This window comes from Podarcis filfolensis, assembly GCF_964270895.1.
Source record: "Podarcis filfolensis genome assembly, chromosome: 4".
Classification (NCBI taxonomy): domain Eukaryota; kingdom Metazoa; phylum Chordata; class Lepidosauria; order Squamata; family Lacertidae; genus Podarcis; species Podarcis filfolensis.
Window position 1 is genome coordinate 46,939,050 of NC_139607.1, and position 11,314 is coordinate 46,950,363.

The following is an 11,314-nucleotide window of genomic DNA, read 5'->3' on the forward strand; positions in this document are numbered from 1 at the left end:
TGTTGTTAGCTGGCAGCCACCAGAACTCTGGTTGCCTTGTCTATTGGACACAATCAAATTATTTTAAGCTGAGAGAAAAGGACGTGGTGTGATCAAGTAATTCCTATCTGAACACAAGATGGCAGCCTTAAATACATGCAGCCCCACACAGCTTTTAATCTTACACATCATTAAATTCCTAATTTACACATTATGTTTTCGTGGGCCTGCCCATAACTCATTAGCGTTGAACTCACGAGTTGTAAAGATCAGCACACATGACAGGTGCTGGTTTCTCTACCTGTTTTCACCTTCGATGGTGCCTTGTCTTGCAAAAGGAATGCTGCTTTTAATTTAGCCAGAGGTGGGTTTTCACATTCAACAGCATTTTTTTTTTAACTTGTTCCTTTGTATTTTGCACAGCACCTTACACAAATGTAAACATTTCTGGTTGGTTTAAATTACCCATGAATTTTACTGACGGTACTAAAATGGAGACTATGGTAACTAGCAAGCTTTTTATTCTGCTTAGTTCTGGGGTTTCTTGAAAGGCAGCATTCAGCTGGATAATTTCAAATATAGAATGAAGATGGGAACTAAATAGACAAGTAATGGACGATGCCTAAAATGTTTAATTTTTTCATTCACTTTAATGTATCACTTGAATGTAAGATTAAGTTCTTATACCCACATACTTATACCCAACTTTAATCCAAGGAACTCTGTGGGTCAAAACTGACATTATCCCATTTTATCTCCACAACAACCCTGTGAGGTAGGCCAAGCTGCAAGACTATTAATTGTCAGATGCCACCTAAAATCCTATGTGTGTATGTGCAACAGCAGACCCTCCAAGTGTCCCTATTCTCCAGGGACGTCCCTGATTTAGTGAATCAGTTTCTGATTTGATTCCAGAATGCCCCACTTTCCCTTAGGATGTCCTAATTTTCATTGGAGAAATGTTGGAGGGTGCACAACAGCTTGGGAGCTTCACTGCAGACTGTAGCACAGCTGCATCACATACGGCTGCTTAATGTTTTGGAATTTATTCTCACCACCACCATTATTAAATTTATTCGTTTTTCAAGAGCCTATTCAGGAAATGTAGAATTCCCTGAGTGCAAAAGTCATATACCTGAAAACGCAGACTGCAAATTCAGAAGGATTAACTACAAGGCAGTTTGGTATATTTTTGTGTAGATTATCTAATCGTTAATGCAGGGCCCAGAACCACTGAACCTGTATGATGTTTTTGGCGAAACTTCATGCTGTTCTTTGGAGCAGCATGAAAAATGAACATTAGAAATGGAGCAATTTGCCCTTCAGCAGACAAATAAGAAGGTTTGGGGAGCGAGCAAAAGCAGTAGAGACAAGTGGAGTGACAGCACCAGTCCTCTTAGACTTCGACTAAACTCAGGGATTGTATGCAATGCCATTGGGTGGCGAGTGAGGGCTAATTCCCTTCTGGAAACCTGCTTTGCCCATCCTTTGCCCTCCTTAGCTGGCAGAAATCCATGGCAAAGACAGATTCCCAGCCATGCTGCTTGTCTTGGCGGCGGCTGGCTGGAACTTAGGACTCTGGCAGAATATATTAAATAGTTTATGAGCTCGTTCTTTCTAGCCCCTTTGCAGATAAATGACTTGGAACATTCTGCCTGTGTTCCAGCCAGTTGCAACAGCTTCCTCCAGGCGCTGCGTGGATTTGTGCAGAAAGGGCGTTCGAGAAAAGGGGCCAAGCCACTTCCTCATCGGATGCTTGGCACAGTCTGCGCGAGGAAAAGGCGGGAGAAGGAAGCACAGATGAGCTGGAAGCAGCAAGGAACAGAAACGTCTCAGTTGCCAGCAAGGTAATAATATCCCAAACTGAGATCCCAGGGACTGTCTCCCCTGCTGCAGCTGTGGTTTAAGATTACCTTGCTTTGCTTCGGTGTATTGGTAGCTTGCCTTGGAGGCTGCCTTATCATCAGTCCAAGGGCAAGACAAAGGTGCCTGGAGGGCCACATTGGGCTCCTGAACCTGAGATTCCCCAGCTCTGAACGTCTGCAAACTGTTGCAGGGAAACATCCCCCCCCAATCATTTAGTTTGTACAAACTCCACACACACACACACACACACACACACACACACACACACACACACACGACATACGCGATGTTTCTGTTATAAATTCATAGAAAATCAACCGTACATTGGATCCACACCGGTCCACTTTTATTTTGCTCCATGAAGGAAGGACTATCAAAAGGGGATGGTTTGATACAGGAAGGCCATAATCCCTTGAGCGTACCGACACATGTGCAGGAGCCCTACCCAGTTGGCATGCCAACCTTGATGGTCCTAGACAGAAGACCATCAAGGACACAAAGAACTTGCATATGGGAGTGGATTCAACATGGACTGAAACAAAGGGCAGTGATCAGCTCTTCCCTCTGGGGGCAGGAAACTGCTAGCTCCCCTTTGTCCTCTGGAAAATACTCATGGGGAGGGGGAAAGGAGGGACCAGCCAGGTGACAAGATACTCGGGTTACCTCCACAAACCCCTCCCGCAACCCCTTCTTTTTGTGATGTATCAATGATGTAGTCATGATGTAGTTGTGATGTAGTTCTAGGGGTGTAGCTTGGGGGATTAGTAGCTAATAAAAGTTGGGGTCTTCTTTTGTTCTGGGCTTCCATCTTGTTTCACCTGTGGCAGGTGGGAGTCCTGTCGCGACAGTCTTCAATAAAGACCAAGCCTACTGGCTGCTGTTTTGCTCTGGTATTCCTGGCTGGTGTCCTTGTTTTTTTTGTCCAAGGGAGCCCTCAGATTTCTCCGTTAACATACAACTCTAGCCATCGTAACCATATATGCAAAATCAGTTTTCCATCACGCATAGGGTTTGCTGCCATCAACGAACTTTAAAGCAGCTCTCCAACCTCTTGCACTGCCAACAAAAACAGTCAAATAAAGAGCCAATTCTCATGATGATGGCACAAAAACTTTACACATACACTATGTCAGGCATATCCAACAGGTAGACAGCGATCTACTGGTAGATCGCAGAGTGTTCCTGCTAGATTTCTGGCCCCTCAGTGATCTCCACCACCCCACCACCCTGGAAAAAGCTCAACAACCTTGCCTTTCCAAAAAAAAAAAAAAGCAGCGTCTCACACTGAATGTAACTGACTTGTAAGTACCTTTGTTATCCATGAAAATCTTTCAATAAAACGAATTACACACATATGCACACTTTAAAGGGAATAAAAGGTATAAACCTGACCACTCTTTGAATCCAGCCTCAGAGCTTCTACTTGTGTGCCAGAGAGAGCAATTAGATTGGAAGGCATGTGGGGCAGAGCCTTTTCAGCTGCGGCCCCACAATTGTGGAATGGTTTCCTGACTCAAATCTGTAAAGACTTACCAATTATCCCAAAACAGACCAAAGGTTCGTATAACTTCTGAATACACTGACTGGAAGCAGGCCACTGAAAAGCAGATTTTTCCGAGAGGGTCCTCACCCCTGCAAGCACTACCTGAAGAAGCCAGGGATTGAATGGGGTCATGCTCTGCTACTGAGCTACAGTACAGCCCTTCTGGACTCCGATGTTTATTGGGAGAAAACGCAAAGGGCACTTCCAGACTGTCACTATTTTCAAGTGGGATTTAATCACATACTGTACTGGCACGTTCAGCCCACGCAATTATAGTTGATTGGGAGGTCCTGCGCAGCAAAGCCGCTTCCCCGAAATATCAGACTTTTTACCATAAGGAAAGTCACCTAACCAATGATGGACCTTGGCATCTCAAATTTCAGCAGTGCCTTTTGTGACACCTCTTGCCTTCTGTTTGATGCCATTGCTGCAGCCCCTGCTGCAGCACCCCAGAAGCTCTGCGCTCAGTGCAACCGAACCAGCCACACTCCCCTAGATCTGCCTTTGACCTCACCTGCCCACAAACAAATAAGAATGAATGTTAAGTCAATACCCAACATTGTTTAATCTCCCTGCAAACAAATCAGGATGAATGTTCAATAAACAGATCACCTGGGAGCATCCAAAGTCTCCAAAGGCTGACGTTGTTCCAGCCTGAATACAGACTAGTGAAGGGTGCAGTCTTGCATATATGGTAGTGTAGATGCATGTTTATCAACCTTTCCTCTCCACATGGCCCCTGAGAATCTAGTTTGCCCCTTCTTGGTCCACGCAAATATAACTGAAGAGGATGTGCTGCTTGTGAAACTTCTCTTATCAACGTGAGCGGCAAGAATGAGGAGAACTTCCAACACACAGGCCCCACCTGCACTAAACATATAAAGCAGCAGCATGCCACTTTGGGTAGTCACAACTGCCTCCAAAGAATCCTGGGACCTGTAGTCCGTTAAGGGTGCTGAGCATTGTTAGGAAAGCCCTGTTCCCCTCACAGAACTACCATTCCCAGAGTTCCCTGGGAAGAAGGGTTTATTGTTTAAACAGTTCTGAGAATCATAGCTCTGTGAAAGGGATAGGGGTCTCCTAACAGCTCTCAGCATCCTGAACAAATTACAGTTCCCAGGATTATTTGGAGGAAGCTGTGACTGTTTAAAGTGGTATGACACTGCTTTCAATGTATAGTGCAGGTGGAGCCTCGGATTCTTGCAGATAATAGCAAATAATGAGTTCAGAGACAGTGATGAGGGAGAGGAAACTCTGAACAACCAATCTGCCAGCAAACATTCAGTTCAGCTGATGATCAGTCTTTCCTGTTGTATAATTTTTCTGCTAATGGTTGTTGGGGGAGGGTATTTTAAATAATTTTAACACAATGTTATTTTAAATCTGTTATAAACTGGCCTGATAACTTGGCTATGAACAATAATCATGATGTACTGTTTCTGATGTTGGGAAAGATGAAGGGCACAAGGAAAAGGAGACGACAGAGGACGAGATGGTTGAATAGTGTTCTCGAAGCTACCAGCATGAGTTTGATCAAACTGCGGGAGGCAGTGGAAGACTGGAGTGCCTGGCGTGCTCTGGTCCATGGGGTCACGGAGAGTCAGACACGACTAAACAACAACAACAATGGTTTCTGCCACCTGTGAACCCACACAGTCTTAGGCTGGCACACAAACCCTTTTTCTATATATCAGATGTTGCTGAACTACAACTCCCATCAGCCCCAGCAAGCATGGCCAATAGCCAGGGGTGGTGGGAGTTGCAGTTCAGCAACATCAGGAGGGGCAAAATTTCCTCACATCTGCTAAAAATGAAACATCTGGCTCTATGCTTTAGGATGCGGTGTCTTCCAATCTGAAACACACAGGTAAGGAGGAAGGAGGGGACTAATAGTAGGGAGTTGATTGTGAACACCAGCCTTTTTACATCATCATGGAGGCACCTTACATTTTAAAAGCAGCTTCTGTGTCACCTGTGAAGGCTCCTTCAGCCACTTGAAAACAAACAAAAAAGACTTCTCATCTATCAGCTTTGGAGAACATGCTCTGCTTTAAGCACAGCCATGCAGGAGAACAAGAAAGGTGTCTTGGTGGTTGTCACTCAAAGAAGACCCACCTCCCTGGGCATTTCTGACCCCAAACCTCAGCAGCAGCAGAAACCAGACAGGCATGATGCGCTGGACTTATGGTGTTGCAGTGACAGGGGAAGAGAACTCTGCTTGGAGCTGTCAGCAGAAGGACATGATGGGTAGGAGAGGGCAAATGCGGGAAGGAAATTCTGAAGGTAGAGGACCATGTCAAGAAGAGAGGGAAGCAAATGGCAGGAAGTGAAAAATGTTTCTCCCTCCTCCCCACAGTGACAGCATAGATACCTGGCAGCCAGTTACGTGATTTAAGGAGGAAGAGAAACCCCAATTCTTCGCAGCACCAGGGGATATCTAGGCTTAGCTGAAGGTGGGAAATGACACCTGAGAGTGGGGGAAATTGCTGGTGAGCAATTGGATCTGCTAGGCTCATCTTTCTAATTAATGAGCCCATTTGACCTGGAGAGTGGAAATAATAGTGGAAACAATGGCCTTAGCACAGGGGTGACTGTGGCACTGAGGAGGGGGCTTCCCTGCAAAATGTAATGGCATTTTGAGGAATGTGGCTGCTGTTTGCCCCAGAGACCAGCAGCGTGTTAACGGTGGCATCTAGCCTTCAGCAACTTGAGGAATTGGTTGCTTAGCTGGTTCAGGTGGGTTGTTATTTTGCAAACTGGAAACATTTGCAAGCACTGATATTTTCCTCCTGCACGGTGAAAACAGCTCAGCCTACTCTGGCAGCGTTCTTCTCTTAGAAATAGATATGCATAAATTGTTTCTAATGAGACCATCTGCCTTTTATAGCCCCCTTGGAAATAAACAGTACCCAAAGACCACTCTGTCTTGTACAGATCGATGGCCCAAAAGCCTGCTCTTGCCGGTGGGGGGAGGGGAAGGGGGAGACGTGAATTGGATTTGCTGAGAGGGAACACGTTTTGATTACTGCCATGCAGAATGGCTGGACTGCAGCGCATGGAACAGTGGGGGGGAATTGCTAAACATCACTGGACGTCCGCTCTCAAGAAACATCTGGTGAGTCTTCTTCAAAATTAGACGGTGTCATTAATTTATAGCAAGTGAAGGAAAACAAAATATTGTATTGTTCAATGTTTCCCCCTTAAAATAAAATAAAGGGATTTTGAAAGAACATTTGAAATATATTCTGTTTCTTATTAATGGCTCAAATGTTTAACGTAAGTACCTTTAACATGGGTTTTTCTGTGCTTTCAAAGACCCCATAGTGTACAGTGGTACCTCGGGTTAAGTACTTAATTCGTTCTGCAGGTCCGTTCTTAACCTGAAACTGTTCTTAACCTGAAGCACCACTTTAGCTAATGGGGCCTCCGGCCGCCATGGCGCCGCCACTGCATGATTTCTGTTCTCATCCTGAAGCAAAGTTCTTAACCCGAGGTACTATTTCTGGGCTAGTGGAGTCCGTAACCTGAAGCATATGTAACCTGAAGCGTATGTAACCCGAGGTACCACTGTACTGCAATGCTTCATAGGAGATTAAGGATGCAAACCTATAGACCAGTGGTTTCCATAAGTGGGTGTTACCGCCATCTGGGGGCAGTGGGATTACCGGGGGGCGCTAAGGGGCAAGGGGGTAGTAGGGGGGTGCTGAAGGTGTAAATGACGATCAGATTTTGAAAAGCAAGTATCAATTCTTAATAGCTCAGTTGGTAAAACATGAAACTCTTAATCGTAGGGTTCTGGGTTCAAGTCACATGTTGGGCTAAAGATTCCCGCATTGCAGGGGGTTGGACTACATGACCCTTGGAGTCCCTTCCAACTCTACAATTCTATGATTCTATTTTCTTGAATTAATTGAACTAAATAGTTCTAACTGAATTTTGAATAAATGGGCAATTAATTGTTAATACTTTGAATTTTAATGTCTTGTTATCTTCCTTAGTGTGCAAACCGCTGTTCTGAATAATTCTTTGTATTGAGTAAGGTAGGAGCCACTGGGAATGAGTTTATGGAACCAGGGGGCCAGTAGCCCGCAAAAGTTGGGGAACCATTGCTACAGTGGAACCTTGGTTTTTGAGGGTTTCAGAAGCCGAACAATTCGGCTCCTGAAGGCCGAAAAACCAGAAATAATTGCTTCCATTTTCAAACGTTTTTTGGAAGTCAAACGGCTTCCAGGGAGTTTTTCCTTCTTTTTTCCCCATTGACTTTACGGCCAGCCCCTTGATCCTCGGTTTTCAAACGTTTCGGAAGCCGAACGGGCTTCCGGAACAGATAAAGTTCGAAAACCAAGGTTCCACTGTACTCACCTGAGATTAAGTCCAAATTGAACTCAGTGGGCTTACTTCTAGTAAATATGCAGAGGGTTGCATTGTAAAGTGGAGAAGTCCCTTCCCAGAGGACTGTTGTTGCATATGAGGAATTTCAGGGTACAATTTCCAGCCACCATCTCTTGTTTTTAGATCGTGAGTGTATAAATACCTTCTTAGCTTTAGCTTTCATGTGCCAGAACTTTCTAGCTACACTACCAGTGATCTATGAGGAGATGGGATAAAGAAGAGAATCAGAGAAGAACATTCCAGGAAGCTGGGTGGTGTTTTCGGAGGCTGCAGGGAGGTGAAGCACCACAACTCTGTGCCGTATTAATTCTCTTCCTCACAGTCCATTGTGCTGGATGATCACGAAAGCCTCTCCAGAGAAATGGAATTGCACAGAATCTATTCCCACTCATGCAACTCTGGCAAAGGGAAGCCTTACACAATCACTCAAAGATTAATGAGATTAATGATAAAAATAAAAGCACCATGCACCATACTGAAGATTTTAGGATTTTTTAATTTTTATTTTAGCTAACGAAGCAAATCCTCACGTAAGGCACGTGAGTTTTACACACAAATGTATCCCACTTGCTTTATCCCATCATATTAGAAGGTGAGCCAAAAAATGGTGACAATGAAAGGGAAGGTGCAACGACAGTGCAAGCTTCGCATGTCGTTCATTCTCATATGATCTAGAATGATTTTTCTCAACAAAACACTTTGCATGTGAGAGAAATTCTCAGCAACACCTCCCCCCACACACACACACAAAAAAGTGAGAACACCATCAAAACTACCATTTTTTTCCAGGTATAAGATAACCTGTATTTTGGGGACCCCAAATTAAGGAAATGGGGGGAGATTGCCCAGAGTTGTTGAGCTTTTGGGGGGGAGGGATTGTTGACAATCGCTCATCCGCCTGGCTGCCACTGCCAATCGCACGCCTCACTGAAGCTAACAATCATCTGCCCACTCGCTGCCAGCAGCCGGCAATTACCCGCCCAATTGCTGCAGCAGCAGCCAATCGCCAGCAGGCCTTAACGCAGCCACCAATCATCCGCCCAATCGCCATTGACCATCTCGTGCTCACAGCTGCCACCAATCGCCCGTCCCCCCTCTGCAGTAACCGTGTATAAGACAACCCCCCCAAATTTTAACATTTTTTAATAATAATAATAAATCATCTTATACATGGAAAAATACGGTAACTTGTACTGGTCATTAGAAACCAACTAATGGAATAAAGAACGCACAGAGATAATTGCCATCTCTTGGCAAGATTATCAATATTCTACACTGGAATATGCTCTGCCACCAACATTTCACACAGGAAAACATTAAGTGGAGTGTACCTAACAATGAGCTATTTGTGTAAGTTTGTATCTTATATAGAAAACAAAAAAATATTTGGCTTATAGCCTGAGAGATGATTTGGTGTACAGTGGTACTTCGGGTTACAGGTGCTTCAGGTTACAGACTCCGCTAACCCAGAAATAATACCTCGGGTTAAGAACTTTGCTTCAGGGTAAGAACAGAAATTGCACGCTGGCGGTGCAGCGGCAGCAGGAGGCGGCCCCATTAGCTAAAGTGGTACCTCAGGTTAAGAACAGTGTCAGGTTAAGAACGGACCTCCAGAACGATTTATGTTCTTAACCTGAGGTACCACTATAAAGGACTTTGACCAGGGAGACCTAGGCTCAAATCCCTGCTTGCTCTGAAGGGCACCTCCTGGCGGGTCTTTTCATGTTAATTCAGGATGATTTGTGCTCTTGACAAAATCAGGAGAATCATACACGCTCCCTCATCCAAGAGAATTGGCGCACTCAAAACTTTAAGGGCAGCCACATGGCATCATTGGCAATCACTGCATAGCTTCCTGCTTTTCATACCTGAAATACTATATAGCGCTAGGGTGCCCTGGCAAGGTGGCAAATTAATCTGGCTTCTTTGTGATGTAGTCACTCACACATACTTTTATCTTTTTGTAGAAATGAGCAAAAGTGCAGTGCAGCAAGAACAGCCTGGACGTTAAAAGTGGAAATAGGGTGCTGGTGGGATAGTGCAAATAACTTATGCTTGGATGAAAAGAGGGAGAAGCTTGTGCTAAATTCCCTGGCAGTTTTGCAGACTTAAAATGGCTGCATTGCTGCTGGGCATGCTGGGCCAATATTTTTCGCTGCTGGGTTTTCTGGCACTTGTGGAGCTGGCTAGCAGGTGGGTGGGAGGGCAACAAGGGAGGGCCCTGCAGAGGAAGGCACCGCAAGGGCTGTCTGTGTGCAGGGAGTAGGGTGTCAGTGGAAGAAGAAAGCAAGTGAGTAGTGTTATGTACTGCAGTTCTCACCCTGGGCCAGCAGGGGGATACTGTAGATAGTTTTCACTCAGGTCCGCATATGCAAATAAGGAATTGAAAGTGGCATTCAGTGATTGGATAGTTACAGAAAGTTGTTACTGTTACTTTGTAGTTGAACGCTATATAAGCAGGTTGGTTGAACCCTTCAGCCCAGTTCTGTTCTGGCCTGTGAATAAACAAGAGCTGTTTGAAGAATCGCTGTGTCGTCTGATATGTTCACCCACAACTTAACAAGTAGCAGGGACCAACCAGGTAGCTTCTCCCCATGCTTTTTTCCTCCCTTTCCTCCAAGCAGGACTGGAGTGAGATGTGCTAAGGCCCTGAACTACATCAGATTTAATGGAAAGTACAAAGAAAAATGGAAATAATGAACTTTTATATTTGCACGTATGCTGATAGATAGGCAAGGATGCAACTAAGAACTTAAGAATATAACAAGTTAACTTACATCTTTCAATACACCTATTTGCATATGAAATATTTTCCCAGTGAAAATACCCTATGAATTCTCACTTAGTGTAAATGAAAACTATATTATAGTTATCTCTGCACAGATTTATAAACAACATGACAGATAATTGTGCACCCATTGGGTGTATTTTTGTCATATCAGAATGATAACATCTGTTTTAGGGTCTGTTTCCCCTTTATTTTTTAACCAATTATGTAAAGCTCGAAATCTATTTATTTATTTTCTTGTATTTTGAGGCCCTTCGTAATCGGAGGCCCTGAATTGTAGCTTACTCAACTTGTGCAGAAAGCTGGCACTGCCTCCTGCAAGGGCGCCAACTATAGTGGGCTCTGGGTGCCCAAGCACCCACAAAAAATTTGTTGTGAGTGCTCACCACCCACATCGCAAGGCCCCACAGAACTTCCAAGGTCTCGCAAGGCCTTGGACAGCATCTCTTGGGCCTCAAGAGACCTCAGAGATGCTTTCCAAGGTCCAGGAACCTGACTTCCGGTGGCATCGGAAGTCAAGTTCCGAGGCCAGGGGGTGCGTGTAATGTCATTATGCCACGTCGCAACGTGACGTCATGTGATATGGGCACCCATAACCTGGGGCCCAAATGGGCTCCCCTGACCTCCTGGGTCTGCATCTTTGCAGGCTGGGGTGGGAGCAACCAGGCTGAGATCGCTCAGTAGGTAGAGCTTGATAGGGCAGCCGCATGAATTCACTTATGAAGCTTTCAGAAATTTCTGCTATT